The 17,284-nt window shown below is 38.5% G+C and overlaps 1 protein-coding gene across 19 annotated transcripts in view; it reads left to right on the top strand.

Annotated features, from left to right (window-relative positions):
* RBFOX1 (RNA binding fox-1 homolog 1) overlaps window positions 1–17,284 on the top strand; it is a 1,522,779-nt gene that overhangs the window by 69,323 nt on the left and 1,436,172 nt on the right. For 2 of the 19 annotated variants that reach the window (XM_034784131.1, XM_034784129.1), the window contains exon 2: window positions 14,128–14,228. The exons of the other annotated variants lie outside the window; for them this stretch is intronic. The gene's annotated coding sequence lies outside the window, so the exon portion shown is untranslated. The remainder of the gene's footprint in view (window positions 1–14,127; window positions 14,229–17,284) is intronic. 19 annotated transcript variants of the gene reach the window in all.

Below are 17,284 nucleotides of genomic sequence, written 5' to 3'. Positions count from 1 at the left end.
ATCAATAATGGCCCTGATTCTGCAGTTACTTATCTACATGCTTAACTTTATGCATGTGAGTAGTCCTGTTGAGTTCAGTGGGACTACATGTGTGTAGAGTGAAACATGTGCATAAATGTGTGCCTGATGGGGACCAAAAAGCTATTTTAGGCTAAAGTGTGAATCTTTTGTTCAGGATGGTCAGAAGATTTTGACTAACAAAAACTTCCCTTGTGACTTTAATGGGACAAAGTTCTACAAGTTCTCAGCTGTTCTGGCCTCAGTTAATGATGTATTGCTGTGGTCTGTAAAACAGTTGCTATGTTTCAGGAGTGGGTGATATGATTCCTACATGGAGTATAAAAGTAGTTTGCAAATCTGTTTGGAAAGAGATTCAAGATCTATCTGTATGTGAAGTGATATATAAATAAATAATATGGAAAAGCAAGAGAGAATATTATTCCTGCCAAAAGTTGAGCTTGTAATATACTCATAAAACATGGCTGTAGTTCAGTAAACCATACTGTTTCACACAAACTAACTGTGTGACAGCTAGAGATAATATCATGTCAGCAATTTATGACAGACAGATCTGGTCTGGCTCAGAAAGAGTGGCTAATTTTTTGGTGTGAGGAAAATGTGAAAGTACTATACTCAGCAAAGAAAATATATTGAGCTACTTTGTTCTAATAAAGTGAATGCTGACTAGTTCATTCATGAAATTCTAATTTGTTCTAGAAAACATAGTATGTTAGAAAAAAAACGTTGCATACATAAGGGAATTACATGTTTAACTTCCGACATTCAGGTTTTAATACTACATGTGTTATGTTACTTGTTTATGTTAGGATATTTTTTCTTTAATAAGCTTTGTAAACCATTACATAACATGCAACATGGAAAATCTGCTGTGTACATTAGTACAGTAACCACCAAACAAGTTACAGTTTTGTATAGTGTAGATTGAGTATGTCTAGCCTCCTCATGACATCCAGACATCGAGCATATGCCAGGAATTCTTTGCTGCTGCTCCTGAGTTAGGAGCAGGACACTAAAAAGGGGGAATGGTAATGCCCTGCCCCCCTTCCTTCTCACTTTGTCTGCCAAATGGGGCCAGAAAACCATAGGGAGCACATATTGCAGCTTGCTAATGGATCAAGCAAATTGCACTCATCTTCCTGTGCACAAGGAGCCGCGCTGCAGTCACCATGCCTCTCTTACATGCTTAGATTACTATAAAAAGGTCCCTTAAAATGTAGCAGTCTATTTATTTTTGTACAGATACTGTACAGCAATTTGTTAGAAATTCATCCAGTTGGGTACTGTGGAAATTAAGATCTGCACTGAGAAAGCTAACTATTTACAAGGCATAGCAACAACTTTATTGAACCTATACATTTAGGAACAGTACTGCACATTTTGATATGCCAGTAGATGGCGAACTTTATATTAGCCATAACTACATACATATATGGACACAACCATATAGATAACTTTTATATAGGACTTTGTAGACATGTAGTATGCCTCAATATCCTGATCCTACTTTACATTCTCACTGTTCACCTGCTTTAATGCCTTTCAGTTTGGTTAATATACCAGTATGTGAATAACTGGCACTTTTCGTACTTCAGTAGAGAAATGATGTCTCTGCTCAGTTTCTTCATTATTCTTGATCATACGAGGAGGATGTTGTTCATTGGTTATATTGTAGATCTCCTGAAGGTACCTGAGGTAGTTGTGACTTAGTTCTGCACAGACCAGATGTTACCCTACTGCTTCAAAGTGATAGAAGAAATGCTTAACCATGAAACTGAGGAACTTCGATGACTTGCTAAAAGTAGAACACACCACCCCTAGTTTGATTTAAAAACTTTCATATCTGCTTCTGTTTTCTCATTGTATGTGATTTGTACCCTCAGTTTAAGTGCTACAACATACATTCCTTACATAACAGTAAACATTCACATTTTATTTTTGTTTTACAAAATGAATTTTTGAAAGGACTAATTTGCATAGTATAATTTTGGTTGTTTTAAGATAAACACCCATAATTAAACAGGAAATTTTAGTTATTCTGAAAAATACTTCAAGTGATTTTTCAGTGGGGGAATTGTTGCTCTCCACAGGAAGTTAGTTGTGGAATGCAACATCACAATTATGCTTGCAATTATTTTTAAACACTGTGTGATATATGAAGGGAAACAGACCTAAACAAAAGGGCACAATTTTATTTGCTATCATGTTATAATTTCATGCAGATTTAAGAAGGTTTTCTCAAAAATATGCAAAAATAACAACAGGGACATGAAAAGAAGGCATCCTTTGCTGGACATCTTACAAATTCCTGCAAAAAATAGTTCTCTCTCCTTCTGTCCAGAAAATCAAAATTGCTGTGGAAAATTGAGCAATAATTTTAAATGGTCAAGAAATCTGTCCTATCGGGTATGTTTCAATGCCATAATTCCATTTGCCTTACAATAGCTGATTTTTTGAGCCTCTTGATCCTTACGTTGAGTGGTAATAATAAAAAAAAAAAAAGCAAGGAGTCGGATTTTTTAATTCCCGCAGAGTAAAAATGCAGAATATTCTAACCAATGGCACCACTTTCCAAAATTCACATCTCAGTGATGAAAAAGGTAGGTGTATTTCTGCTTTTTGGAATGATTTGATCTTGGTGGAACATGACAAGGGAATGCCTAAATTGCAGAATGTAATGCACACTGCTGGATTAAATCAGCAAAATCAGTTAGATAATTGTACTTGAATAGTTAAGCGTTAGCCTGTGAAAAAATAAACACTTGGGTGGTGAGATCCAAATAAGCTGCAGTGAACTGCTACTGATCATTTCTGGAGTGGATGTACTCCAATGATGTTCAAAGCCAAACGTCTTTGTCTGCAGTGAAAAAATAATTAAAGCTCCAAGGAACAGAAAATAGTTGAGACATTATTTTTACATCATTTAGTTTCACACTTCCATGTTTCTTTTCTATCATAAATCTGGAGGGCTGGTGGCATGCCCTCTGCTTCAAAGTACTATTAATCAAGAAGGGATTAAAATTTGAAAAATGTCCTATATTTCAGGGTTGTGACTTTGACACTTCTGAACCTACTTTCTGTTACTTACGGTAGATTCAGCTTTTGATTAGATGTGACAAGATAGGAGAGACAGCCTGCTTTGGGACGTGGAGGTCGGAAGATTGATGAGGCAATTGTAATAATTAGCCTGAATAATTAAGCATGAGCATATGTATGTACATTCATGCTTTTTCTGTATGGGTTCAGGAATAATTCCAGCCGGTAGGATTAAGGCAGTGAACAAACTTTGCTGCTGATATCCAACAGCTTTTTAAGAAAGAAGTACATTGCCACTAACAACATAACATTCCCCTAGATCAAACTTCCTATTCTTTCAGTTAATAAACATTTTGTACGAATAGCTTCAGCTGGTGACTCTCAAAAAGGTTCTAGAAGTACCCTAACTGTTTCCCAGCCTCCCCAAATCCTTATGATGTGAAAACCTGAGTGGGAGATGAGAATTAGAGTGTGGGCAAGAGACAAGTCCATATCTACAGGGATTTCTGGTCCAGTTTAAACACAAACAACTCTTACTGAAGAATATCCATTTGAAAGCAGTTTCTAGCAGCGTGCAGAAAGAGCCCCAGCATTCTGTATGTAAGAGGCAATACTCTCTCTTATCTAGAAAGAACAGTACAGTTGAATTGCTATTTCAGTCCCTTCAGCCCCAAAGTGAACTAGTGCACCAAGCGGAGTATATTTAGTCACTTTGAAACCACCCGAGCAGTACTAAATAAGCTATATTAATGAAGCTTCAAGGATACCTCATGTCTAGATGTCTTTTAACAGTGCTTGTGCAGTGTCATTGTAAAAAATAAATACAACATAAAGGAGAGACATCCAGATTTGTCTTTCAGCTTCAAAAACACAAACTTAACACCTGTTGCTGTGAAGTAGCTTCCATTTTCTCTGTTAGTAGAGGGAACAAACCTACACATGACACAAATGGTTTGATGTAGGTTATATTCCATAGAGGGCAGTGGCTTTAAAACACATTCACAACCAGGGCTGGATTTATAACTTACATGCCACTAGGCACAGCATCTTCAGCGCCCCCCCCCCCCACGCTTGACCTTTTTGTTGCACACAGTTTTAGAGGGACCCCTAGAATGCTGGCAACCCCGGGCACATGCCTAATTGGAAATCGGGCCATGTTCACAATCTGTGCACCTTGTACATGATTCACTTGAGAAAGAACTCAGTTTCTTATTCCAAGAGGAATATCTTGGGTTTTGTGATTGTTCAACCAGGCAGACTCCCTAATACATAAAGCTCTAATCTGTAGATGGAACTGTTACATACCTATGCATGTCAGAAGTATAGGCCAGCAGAAGACAGAGGTATACATTCACCTGAGCCAGTACATCAGAGCTTGCAGGCTATGGAGTATCCCTCATAAATTTTCCCTCCTTGTTCAATGACTTGTCTACTCAGTGTTAAAGTCCCCTTTTCAGCCTCATAGTGCTGCTATTGCAGTCCTGGAGATGCTATTGCCAGTCAAATCATAATATATACTTTTACCATCTTTGTTAGTCATAAAATTGTGCAGCACAAAAGAAGCTTCCATGGTTACATGCATAGGTGCCAACTTTCCCCGGCGCCAGTGGGTGCTTGAGCCCCCCGCCCTTGGCAGTGCCCCGACTCCACCCTTTCCCCGCCTCTGTCCTGCCCTCATTCCAACCCCTCCCCAAAGTCCCCGCCCCAACTTCGCCCCCTCCGTGCCCCTATTGGACCCCTTCTCCAAATCCCCACCCCGGCCCTGCCTCCTCCCCTGAGCGTGCCGTGTTCCCCCTCCCTCCCAGTGCTTGCCACGCAAAACAGGCACGCGGTGTGCTCAGGGGAGGAGGCAAAGGTGGAAATGAGCTGGGGCGGGGTGGGGAGCTGCCAGTGGGTGCAGAGCACCAACCAATTTTTCCCCATGGTTACTCCAGCCGCGGAGCACCCACGGAGTCGGCGCCTATGGTTACATGCATGTTTTCAGTTTCTTAGCATGCTTTTTAGTATATGATGACTTCACACAAATGAATGATTTTAGGTAAGAGAGACATGCCTTTCCCATCTTAAATTTATTTACTGTCTGCAAAAGAGCCTTTAGGATTAATAAAATCATGTACATTTATAATATTTAGAAATTCCAAGGATGTTTTAGTCCAGCAGCATGAGAACTCCAGCATCCATCACTCAAATGGAATTTTCTCTACTCCTGATCACACAGCTTTTTTCCCCTAAACATTATGGATAGGTGCAGTAGGAGCCATTCATCCTATTCATCTTTGAGTAGTGTCCCTGCAGGTCCTCCACTTCAGATGAGAAGGTGCCCCCATGTACCATCAATCGGAGATGTTCTTTAACAATATCCGTTGGGCCCACACATGCACCATTGATATTCTCAGGCCTCACTGAGATTATATCAGGCTGTCTGGGCAAACCACCCTCAGTTCTTTCTCAGCCACCTTGGCCTGAAACTGACCTTAGCATGCCTGCCTTGAGCATGCCTCAGCTAATTGCTCTTGCTTACTTTCTGTTTATTTTATTAGTTTTTAATTTGGACAACTGTTTTATTATTTTCCTCCCTCATGAGAGGCCTTCCTCTTTGAGAAGGGCATGCCCAGTCCACCAGATTTTAAACTCTGCGTCCCTTGCTGAGAGGCAATCGCAAACTGTGATGGACACTCTGCCTAGGAGGGTCACACATCTCACAGAATTGTAATTTCTGTTTAGCCCTCAAATGTATGGCAAGGAAGAACTGGGAAAGCAAGCTGCATCTGTTAATAATGGAGTGATTTCTTAGCCAGTCCAAGCCAGGTCAGGAGAACCCTGTTGTATATAGGTCTCCCGGTGTATCAGCACTTCCCCAGAAGGGGAAAATCTCAAGAGACCTTCTCTAAAGGTCCCAAGAAGAGGCGCTCTAACCTCCCTCTTAAGGAGGCCTCTTCAAGAAGACCTGGACTCCTCCTCAAAAAGACTTCACTATCTGAGCAGGTCAAGGGCCTCAGAAGCTTCAACCTCAAAGCTCTGTACTACAGAAGTTAAGGGCTCCTGTGACACTGGTAGAGCGGAGAAACCCCATAGCTCCCCTAAGAGCAAGCAGAGTTCTGAGAAGGCTCCAGGAACATCTGGAAGAGATGGACAGAGCAAATATAGAAGAGTGGTACCATCAGACATAATCCCTTTCCCAGTACCTCCTCTAAAGACCTTTTTGGTACCATGTAAGACCAAGTCTCCATCTATGTCAGCAGGTACTTCAGAATGTTCAAAACCCTCATTACCATCCTGCAGGGACAAGAAGACTGTCCCATTGGGACCGCAACTGAACTTGGTACTGCAACTTCACTCAGTACCCCAGACTTTATTGGTCTGACTTGGGGATTTCACTACTCTACAGCCAAAATGCTTCTGAAATAAATGTAGTCAAACTTCACTAATTCTGGGTCACTGAGAACGAAAACTGATGCTTAAAATTGTTGATTGGCTCTAGTTTTCAAGACATGCTATTGGGTCAGTATATACGACCCTTGACTTGGGAATGGTGGAGGATAAGTGAGTTATAAAGGGAAGGGAAGGGATCTCAATTTAAACCAGAAATGACTAAAATACATCTTTGATTGGATCTATGAATAAATCTATGACTGGGTTTGGACAGTACTTGCTTTTTAGGCAAAACAATGATGCAATCTGAAGCTGGTATTGCGTCATACATGATATGAATTGCATCATGTTATTCCTAGAAGTCATGGATGATGCAATCATAACGAAGCTTACATCACTCTGCTGAACAAATTGCCCTATATCAGCTCTAGAAATCATACAGTGTCGTACTCTCTTATTTGTCAGTGTTTGATTTTGTAAAGGGACACATTTCTGTTTAGCCAAAGTGAGCAGAGATGCCTCGTACTTGTGTGAACAGTGCAGATAACTTCTGCTAGGTTTGTGGTGAAGTGATTTTTGCATCACAAAAGCGCAGTATAACCACTATGGTTAAGAAAGCCTATCACCTTTATTTTGGCTGCAGAATTGGAGATCAGGACAAGAGGTGGACCCACACATATGCTGCCACACTTGTGCAACAAATCTTCGCCAGTGGTTGAACAGGAAAAGGAAATCTATGCCTTTTACAGTGCCAATGATTTGGAGAGGGCCAACAGATCATACCAGCAATTGTTACTTATGCCTGGTGCCTCCAGTTGGGAAAGGTGTGTCAAAGAAGAAAAAGTGGACTGTGCATTATCCAAACATTCCATCAGCTATACGCCCAGTACCCCACGGAGGAAGACTGCCGGTTCCTGATGCACCAGAATCCTTCTCACTTAAGTCAGAAGAGAAAGAGGATGAAACTTCTGGTCCTGAACCATCAATGTCACAGGACCCACATTTTCTCCCATCCTCCTCTGAACCACACCTCATAACACAAGGTGAACTGAATGACCTTGTCAGGGATTTGGAACTACCCAAGAGTAAGGCAGAGCTGTTGGGCTCCAGACTACAGCAGTGGAATCTCCTGGCAGGTGATGTTAGGGTTTCCATGTTCCGTGACCGTCAAAAGGATCTTGTCCCATTCTTCTTCCTGGAAGGTGATCTTGTAGCCTGCAACAACATTGATGGTGTGATGGCAGCCCTCAACATCGTTCACGATCCAGATGAGTGGAGACTGTTCATTGATTCATTGAAGACGAGTCTTAAAGCTGTTTTACTGCATAATGGCAATATTTTGCCATCAATTCCAGTTGGTCATGCAGTCCATATGAAGGAAACCTATGACAACATGAAACAACTTTTGAGGTGCATAAACTATGACCAACATCAGTGGCAGCTTTGTGGCGATTTGAAGGTTGTTGCTCTCTTGCTTGGTCTGCAGACTAGATACACAAAGTACTGCTGTTTTCTCTGCGAATGGGATAGTCGTGCAAGAGATTCCCACTACATCAAGAAAGATTGGCCACTCCGACAGTCATTGGAGCCTGGAAGGAAAAGTGTTCAGCATCCACCACTTGTTGAATCAAGGAAGATTTTGTTACCACCTTTACACATCAAGCTGGGTCTGATGAAGAACTTTGTCAAGGCCATTGACAAAACACAAGCAGCTTTCAAGTACCTCCGTGGAAAATTTCCAAGGTTAAGTGAAGCTAAGTTAAAGGAAGGTGTCTTTGTTGGTCCTCAGATTCGTGAACTTCTTTGAGATGATGCATTTGACCATGCACTGCATGGCAAGGAAAAGACGACATGGAAAGCCTTCCAGTTAGTGGCAATAAATTTTCTCGGAAACAACAAGGCAGACAACTACAGGTTGTTGGTGGAAAACCTCCTCAGGGCATACAAAAGCTTTGGTTGCAACATGTCACTAAAGATACACTTTTTGCACTTTCATCTAGATTTTTTTCCACCGAACTGCGGAGCAGTGAGCGACTAGCACGGCGAGCGATTTCACCAGGACATTGCAACAATGGAGAAACGCTATCAGGGCAAATGGAGCCCATCAATGCTTGCAGACTATTGATGGATAGTGACAAGAGATGCTCCATTTAATGAATACAAGAGACAAGCCAAGAAGCGCCGACACTATATAGGACTAAGCTATGTACATAATAGTTTTTTGCCTTTTGTTTCATAATCAATTTTATTTATATAACCCTTTTGCTGATTTTTAAAGTGTTACATAAACAGGACAGGTGAAATATTATCATGTAAAGCAACCATAAACACATGAAAAGACCTAGGTTTACAATTTATGATTAAAACTCTACTATCTACATAATATACATAGACGAAAATGTAAAAACTTAAATATCTTAGAAACAGTAGCCAATCAGTTGTTTTAATTGTCATATTTGAATTCAGCACATCAAAATACATAATAAATAGCACATTTTATCTCTGAAGCAGATGACTTCTCAAAAATTGTAGACCAGTGTTTCCAGCAGCAGACCTCTTTGCTACTGCTACAGCTACAAACAAAAAACAATGTCATATTCCCTTTAAAAGGGGGTCCAGGTCACAATTTGTTGGGAGATGCCTTCTTCCTTTCTTGGATGAATAATCTTGTCTATGCATTTCCCTCAACACCTCTGGTTCTCAGGGTGACTTTGATGCTTTTCTCAGATGAGCTGAGAAAAGCTGGGGCTGAAATTAAAGCCATCTTGCTTTTTTGTTTTCTTTATCCTCTCCCTTACTTTCCATTCTTTTTACTTTTTTATTTTTCTATTGTCCCCATTGAGTCTCTTGTTTTCCCTGTCCCTTTTAATCCCTTTAACCTTCTTGGCTCCTTCTGCCTGGTGAACTCTGAGGAAGGTTACTTCAACTAGTATTTGATGAATCAGCTAATTTGCTTCAGACATTATAAATATAATAATTAGCTCAACATTTTATCTGTTTACTCATGAATGAAGATCTCAAGGGGAAATGGTAGCAGCATATGTTGCGTTCATACAGAGTAAGGAAAAATATTGTATAATTTCAGGAGCTAATGGTAAAGTACTTAAAATGAAATTAACTACTTTAAATTGGAGACTGTTAGTTTTGTGAAGCCGTTAACAGTATTGCCAACGTTAAGTGTTCAAAAATTGTGAGCCAGGCCCCCCAAAAATCATGAGATTTTTTTTTTAAATTATAACTTGTAGATTATTTTTATTTGCATTTTGGTTTTTGAGCACATGGGCCATGTTTTCCAACTTTTCTCTGCAACCAAAAGTACTAGAAACTCATTTTATGAAAAATGGAAGTTGAGATTTTCTAATAATCCCATTACTCCAGAAGCAAGCACTTTTTAGAAGAACACCAACTGTTATGAGACTTGTGATAAAATCATGAGTTTGCAACACTTTTAATGTAAGCTGCCTCATGAGCAAATGGCTGTTTTTTCTCCACCCGCAGTTACTTTATTTTATTATGATGTGTGTGTGTTCCGTGTAAACATGGTAGTAATTCTGTGGTCTGTCTTTGGAATTGACATGTCCATTGTAGTCTATTATCTGCAAAAATGTGCTTTGCCTTCTTTAAAGATGACTGCAGCAAGTGATCTATTACCTAATGATAAACAACCTGAAAAAGTGTTAAATGACCTTCATTACTGCTAGAAAAGCTGATTAGTATTGTTTACCTGATATTGGTCTTGGTTAGAACAAGTCAAAAAAATTTGAACAAACAGCTTTTTTTGTTTAAAAAAAAAAGTTGCGATTTTGTTATTTTAAAGTATCTTTGTTTTTGCAAAATTTGTTATGAAACTTGATATTTTTTAATTAAAACATAGAAATGGTGATAGAAATTGTTTCCTTATGAACAGGTTTTAGTATTTATAAAAAATACCCTTGTAATTATTTTTATAATTGTTTCAATTACATTTCAAATAGATTAATTGCAAAAACAAACAAACAAACCAACCACAAGAGAATCCATTTCTAACCCATGCAAGATTTAAACAACTTGGGAATTTTGAATATATTTGGCAATTTAAAAAACGGACCAGTTCTACTCTCACTCATTGTAAATGTTGTTACACATTTGTTATACATGTTTTTCTGATCAGCATGCAACAGGAAAGAAATGCTGTTTTTTGTGTGTGTTTATTTTGATGTAGTTCTGTAGGGTAACTGTGACAAACAGCCAGGGAGTTTGTTCTCTGCCTTTATCTGTCTTAACTAAAGTGAGTTCTTGAGGCAGAGTTGATTCTTGAGGCAAATTCCATTGGTGTTTAGGCTGAGATGATATTATCATTATTTATTATTATTACAGTAGTGCCTAGGGACCAACCAATAATGGGGTCATATTGTGCTAAGCACTGTACAAACATAGAGTAGACAGTTCTTGCGCTGGATAACTTACAATCTACAACCCTTACAAGACAAAGGGTAAAGGAAAGAGATAATGTACAAGGCTAATGAACAACGTGATGATCACAAATGTCAGGTTATTGCTAATAGGGTGAAACTTACACTATTATATGAAAAATAACTTTCTGAAACTCTGGGTCCCATTACTTCACATTTTTAAAAATTATTTATTAACAAATTACTTTATAAAATGCTCAGAATTCAGCATTAACTGAAATGCTATATGTAATAACCCATATGAAATCACATGGATCTCAACACCTAGAGTGACCCTCACAAAGTGTAAGTGGGCAGGAAAAAAACAACTCCAGGTAAAGCCTAATTGCAGATAATGCTCATATGCTTAAAATTAGGCACATGCTTAAGTTCCTTCATAAACTGGGGCTAAGCCCTACTACAATCCTTTTGGGATTCTAGTGGACATGAGGGAACTACAGACACAGATCCTGCAGAGACTTCTGTCTAATCTATATTACAAAAGTTTTGCTGATATAGCTATACTAGTTTAGCTATACTAGCAGAGCCGCTAGTGGAGACCCAGCTTATATCAGAAAAAGGAGCTATTTTGTGGGTGTATTTAAACCACTTCCCTGTACTTCCAAAGAACTCTTGCTGGAATAGCTGCATCTACACAAGGGGAAGTTGGCTGGGATAGCTACGTTTGTGAGGGCTGTTTTATTTTCATACCCCTGACCAACGTAGGTATGCTGTCAAAACGTCATAGTGTAGATCTAGCCTAGGGCTTGTCTATAAGGGGAATTACTCCAGAATAGCTGTCACTGATTAAATATTTCTGATTAACTCCATGTGTATGCTGTGCTTTATTCTGGAATAAGAGTGTCTACACATGGAGTTAATTAATCCTCTTAAATTTATACCCCACCTTATTCCAGATTAATTTTCACATGTAGATTATGTTTTAATATACATGTTTAACTTCATGCACTTGGGACTACTCAGCAAATAAAGTGGGGCACATCGATTAATCTTGGCAAGATTGGGGTTTTAGAATTCATGTTTGAAGTAAATTGAAAATGAAAACATTCATAGCAGTCTCTAAAAGCTCATGTTTTATTTTCTATTTCACTCTTGAGGGTTTTAATCATGTTATAAATAACTTTAGACCGTCATATTTCATTAACTTTTAATATTGTTAGTTTCTGCTCAGATAATATCCTTAATGTTTTATTTTGACATTAGTGTGATTGTGTATACAAAATTAAAAATCAATAAAAATGCTTCTTTCAAGTCAATGCAATACTTTTTTCAGTAAAATGTGTCTGTCTATGTTTTGTTATAGAAATATAGAATAAATTACACATAAAAGTATAACTTCTACTAACTTGGTTAAGTCAAAAAGTGTGAATATTGGACATTATATATCTATTGTGAGATCATCTCTTTTGAAGTCTGATAAAATTCAATCTCTGAAAAAGTTTTTTCTGCATAATGTTTGTCTGAATGCATTGTAAAGAACTTAAAATTATCAAACAGTAATTCCACAAGTTTGGAACATATTAAGCTTTGAAACTTTGATGTTAAGCAGAATGTAATGTCTCTGCAAATCATAAAATGCTGAAGAAGGCAAGATAAGAATGATTATAGAAAAAGTACTTACCATTTTCTCCCCCAAAAGAGAACTTCTGCTAAATAAATAAAAAAAAGCAATCAAGAAATAATTCTTAATATAGATAGCAAATTATCTACAACCTTTTTCATCTGAGGAAAACACACCTAAATTAAAACAGTGATAATGAAGATGTACTGGAATTTTTAATGCACGCACTGTACAGTGAAGTATTTTGTATAAAGTTGAAAAATAGTTGCTATTTCAGTTTTCTAGAATGATCATTTTAAATCATTTGCTTAGCAAAACAATTTATTAAGCAGTGGAGGATAACGAACCATAAAGTTTAATTTGCCTTTTTTAATTGAGTTGTTAATTAGCACCACTCCACAGTTTGTAACTCCCAGCTTGCTTTTGTTTTGCTTCTGTATCCAAGACACTTTAAGGAACTTAATCTATCTTAGTGTTCCTACACAGACACTTTCATGAATCAAATCGATGGGTGATTATGTTCTAACTGTGCTGGGGCTTCAATGAGTGCATATTAATTATGTCAGTGGTTAATGATCAGGCAAGACATATATGAATCCTAGTAATTATGGTTTAACAAAAACAGAATAAATATCCTGTGTTCTCTGAAATTTAAAATACCATTATCAAACTGGAGGCAAAACTGGGATGCATGTCAGCCCAGTAACACTGTGGGAAAAGGCTTAAATATTATTTTCTTGATGTGTGGTATCTTTTGGGACCCTTGTTATCCATACTATAATAATAATAATACTTTTTTTATTAATTATTATTATTATTATTTGGCTCCATCTTGCTGCAACCAGTTTTGATCTGAAATCGTCTGTTGCTGCCCCCCGGAGTATACAAACTCTTATTGATATTTTTAAAGCTTTGTAACTCTGCGCTTTTAAAACCAGTGGCATTCGCATACCTACTGCTATCTGAATGATTGAAAATCAATATCTGAGCATGGAAGAGTCAGTAGTGTGTGGAAGTGGTGCAGCATCAATTCACCCTGCTCTGGGATGCATGTCTCTGATACCTCTTGCGCCTCTTTGGTGTGACCATTGCTGTTGAGCAAAGTCCCCTCTTGGGGGTAAAAGGTTGGATGGGTCCCTGTAACACAGAACTTTGAGGGAGAAGTGTGGTGTGGAAGGATGTATGGAAGTTTCTGCAATGAAGGTTAGGGAATGGAAGAAAATCCTGCCATAAGGACATGCAAGGTAAACATAGAAAATGTATATTCCAAAATAAGGGTTAAATATACCCCGTTGCAAGGGAATCCTCCTGAGGCCCTGCACACCACTTAACTATCTGGTCCTGAGCTCAGTGAAGTCAGTGACTGACAAAGATCTCATTGGTTTCTATGGTACAAGTATCTGGCCCTGAGAAAGAATTGATCTGTCAAGAAAATAAATTTCAATTCCCACTTGCTTTCTCTATCCTATTTCTTAGCATAGTTAAAAGTATCTTTGCCTCATTTTCCACTTCACATTGTGTGCCAGTTGTCTCAAGAAATAGCTGGAATAATAGTGAATGAATTATGACAATGCCCCATTAAATGCAGCCATTTCAAACTGTATAGATTAATTTAACAAAAACTTTTTCAATGGCAGAGAACATTACTTGACATTTTAAGTGTTTATTTTTAAATGACTTTTATTTCAGATTTATTCAGAACATCCTGATCTTTAAAAACAAAACAACAACAACAAAAAACACCACCATCCCATGGTCGCAGTGACAGAAGGATCGAAGATTGGTAAAATGTAAATAATTATGGCAATATAATTTAGTGAAAGAGTTGATTAATATAGCAAATTAATAGAAAATGTAAAAATTGAACTCTTAGGGTTACTCTCCTGAATGAAGATAATTTTTTCACAGGAGGCGGATGGGTGGAGAGGAGAGGTTAACAGGGAACTTGTTGTTGTGTCCTGATTCTCAGGGTATATCTACCTTGCAATCATGGGGTGTGATTGCAGTCTGTGTAGACATACCCAAGGTAGCTTTAACTAACTGTGATACTGCAGGCTTCAACACGTGCTATACAAAGCCTGCAGGGAACCCTGGGTAATTACTCTGGTTGCTAGTCTGCAATGAAGCCCATTTTACTGGTGCTTAACTGCTATCCGTACCAAAGCTAGCTAGATTAAAGCTTGTTTCGTATGATTGCAGTTCAGTCTAAACAAACCAAGCTACCCTGACCCTGCTTCAAGCCCCAGCATAAATTAGTGTAGCTCCATGGCTGCTAACAGTCGATTGCTGGCTATGGTACCCATGGGATCATATGCCAACTAGCAAACTGACATAGTACAACTCTATCCACCCACAGTCAAGCTCTCTCAAACCTTCAGCATGCCCCTTATGTCAATGTCAAGATGGAGCAGGAGTAGAAACAAATGGCATTGGACCCAACCCCATCAGCTTTATGCAGCTGAAAATTCTCCTCCACTAATTGACTTTTCAGCTGCCATTGCAAATAATGGGACTACCTTTAGAGCGAAGTACTACTCACCATGAGTAATGATGCCGGAATCTGGCCTCTGCAGAATGTTTTGGTATCATCAGATGGAAGGCACTATAACTGTGCCCTCTAGTAATTTTGAAAATATTACCAAATAATTATTGTGGATTCTTTAGTCCACAATTTGTTTGATATTTTTTCCTTAACCATTCTGGGTGTTGTTTTCAAAGGAGCTCAAGGAAGTTGGGTTCCTTTGGAAGTTCCAGACTCTGAACATTTATTACTTCTGAAACTGCTGTTAAGTAGTTAATACATTTAGCTTTATGTAACACATAGATCTTAATCTTTCTGTGAAAACTGGAGCCAGTTTGAGTTGGTAACATCAGAATAGTAGGACCTATTTCCCTCTCTCTGTGCTACTGCTATTTACCACATTCTTTTCATCCACTCACACACCGAACACATCATTTATAACATCGCTGCACTGACATTATTTTTAACTATGCACTTAAAGATACCAATGGAAATACAACATTGTCACAGACTCATGGTCACCATACTAGTAGATCACATTGAGGCATTCATTTTAAAAAAAAAAAAAAGGCAAAAGATTTGATATCGTGATACTGTTTTGTTAATCATTTATGTCCAGTGCTAAGTATTTGTATACATGTAATCATTTTATCACACAGATTTAGGTACAGAAGACTGGCAGTTGCTTACTATCATTCTGAGGTTTTTTTTTTAAATTCATGTAGGAAATAGACCATGCTTTATTCAGTTAATCCAAAACCATCTTTTTTCATAAATATATAATACCCTTGTGAACATGTCGGTGTCTTACAAGCTTGAATGGCAGAAGATAGGGTTTTATCTTTTTAAAAATTTTATGAATAATGCCCAGAACTGAGACTAGCTAGCAACAATTGTATTTGGTAATTGTATTTAAGCAGTGATGAACTCTGACTTCACCATTTCCAGGCAGCTAATGTAGGGGTGAAGGCTGAGGTGTCTGATTTTTAGCCTTCAGAAAATGCCTGACCCATAGTCATATTATTTTTAATCATGAGCTTATGTAAAAGTGAAACAATAAAAAGGTAAAGTAACAGGTTTGCTTTGTTTGTATCAATAAAAACAAAAAACTCAACTGCACATTGCCATGGAAACAGTCAAGTGCTTCATTGATACAGTAATCAATGGGAAATCAGGAAATCTCTCTCAAGGTTCCCTTGTGTTTGTAAATTAGAATGAAGTGCTATAGTACAAAATATGGAAACTAATGTTACTGTAGTAGGAGAAAACAATATTAACTGATTTTCTGAGACTGTGTCAATGTTGTATCTAAACTTCTATTTCCATTCTCCCTATCCTTTTTTAATGTTCTGGCTGATGTATTTTCCCTGGGATTTATATGCTATGGAACAAAATTTTGACTGGTTTTCTAAAAATTTCGATGGCTATACAATGTTAATGCATCATGTGCCTTAAATGTAAAATTGTATTATAAGGGAACTTGTGCCAGAGAGAGAGAGAGAACTTTTAATATTGGTATAGTTAGTGGGGTTAGAGGAGGTGATTGGAAGTTCAGGCTCTATTCTGAGCTTTTTCCCTGATCATGTTCCATGCATGGCATAGGAACACAGTGTTGAGTGGGGAGGCTAAGAACAGGAATACTTGGTGCATTGCACAGACATACAAAGCAGAGGCCAAGGTCAGGAGCTGGGAATGGGCATTTTTGGTAAATAGCACAAGCTCATAAGTGCTAACACTGTGGGTGGGGGAATGAGAATACCCACTGAGGTGAATGGACGAATTCACAAATCTCAGAGCTATTGTTTCAGGCTAAATTCCTCTCCATAGGGTGTTTTCATTCATCTGAGAGCATCTCATAGATGAATGGGCTGTTTTGCACCTTTTTGGGCATCTCGTGCTGCAGATGGCTGTGTAGATCCCCTTCCCATACACTAGGCCCAGATCTGAGGTGAGGACTCTGCATCTCCACTCTCCTAGTCCTTCCTGCCTCCGACAAGTGCATGCATTCCTCACAGCTGCTTCACCTCCCCACAGTCCTCCAAGATTACCAGGGGCATAGAATGGCAAGGAAGAGGGTGGAACTGGTGTCCATTGTATAGGCGGTGGACGGAGAGGGGGCTCAGAGCACTTGAGGTTTGGAGTAGTCAGAGGAAGGGCCATGAATGTTGGAGGAGCTGGAGTGGTGTTGGAGCAGTAGTACAGGAATTGGAGCAGTTGAACGGATGTGGGAGTTTGGAGCAATGAGGAGGAATATTTGGTATATTAGAGCAGTACATGGAAGAGTAAGGTGGAAAGGAGGAGATCAGAGTTGTGCATAAAGAATGT

The sequence above is a fragment of the Trachemys scripta genome, chromosome 10, assembly GCF_013100865.1.
Source record: "Trachemys scripta elegans isolate TJP31775 chromosome 10, CAS_Tse_1.0, whole genome shotgun sequence".
NCBI lineage: Eukaryota > Metazoa > Chordata > Testudines > Emydidae > Trachemys > Trachemys scripta.
This window is presented reverse-complemented; position numbering and strand designations above follow the sequence as displayed.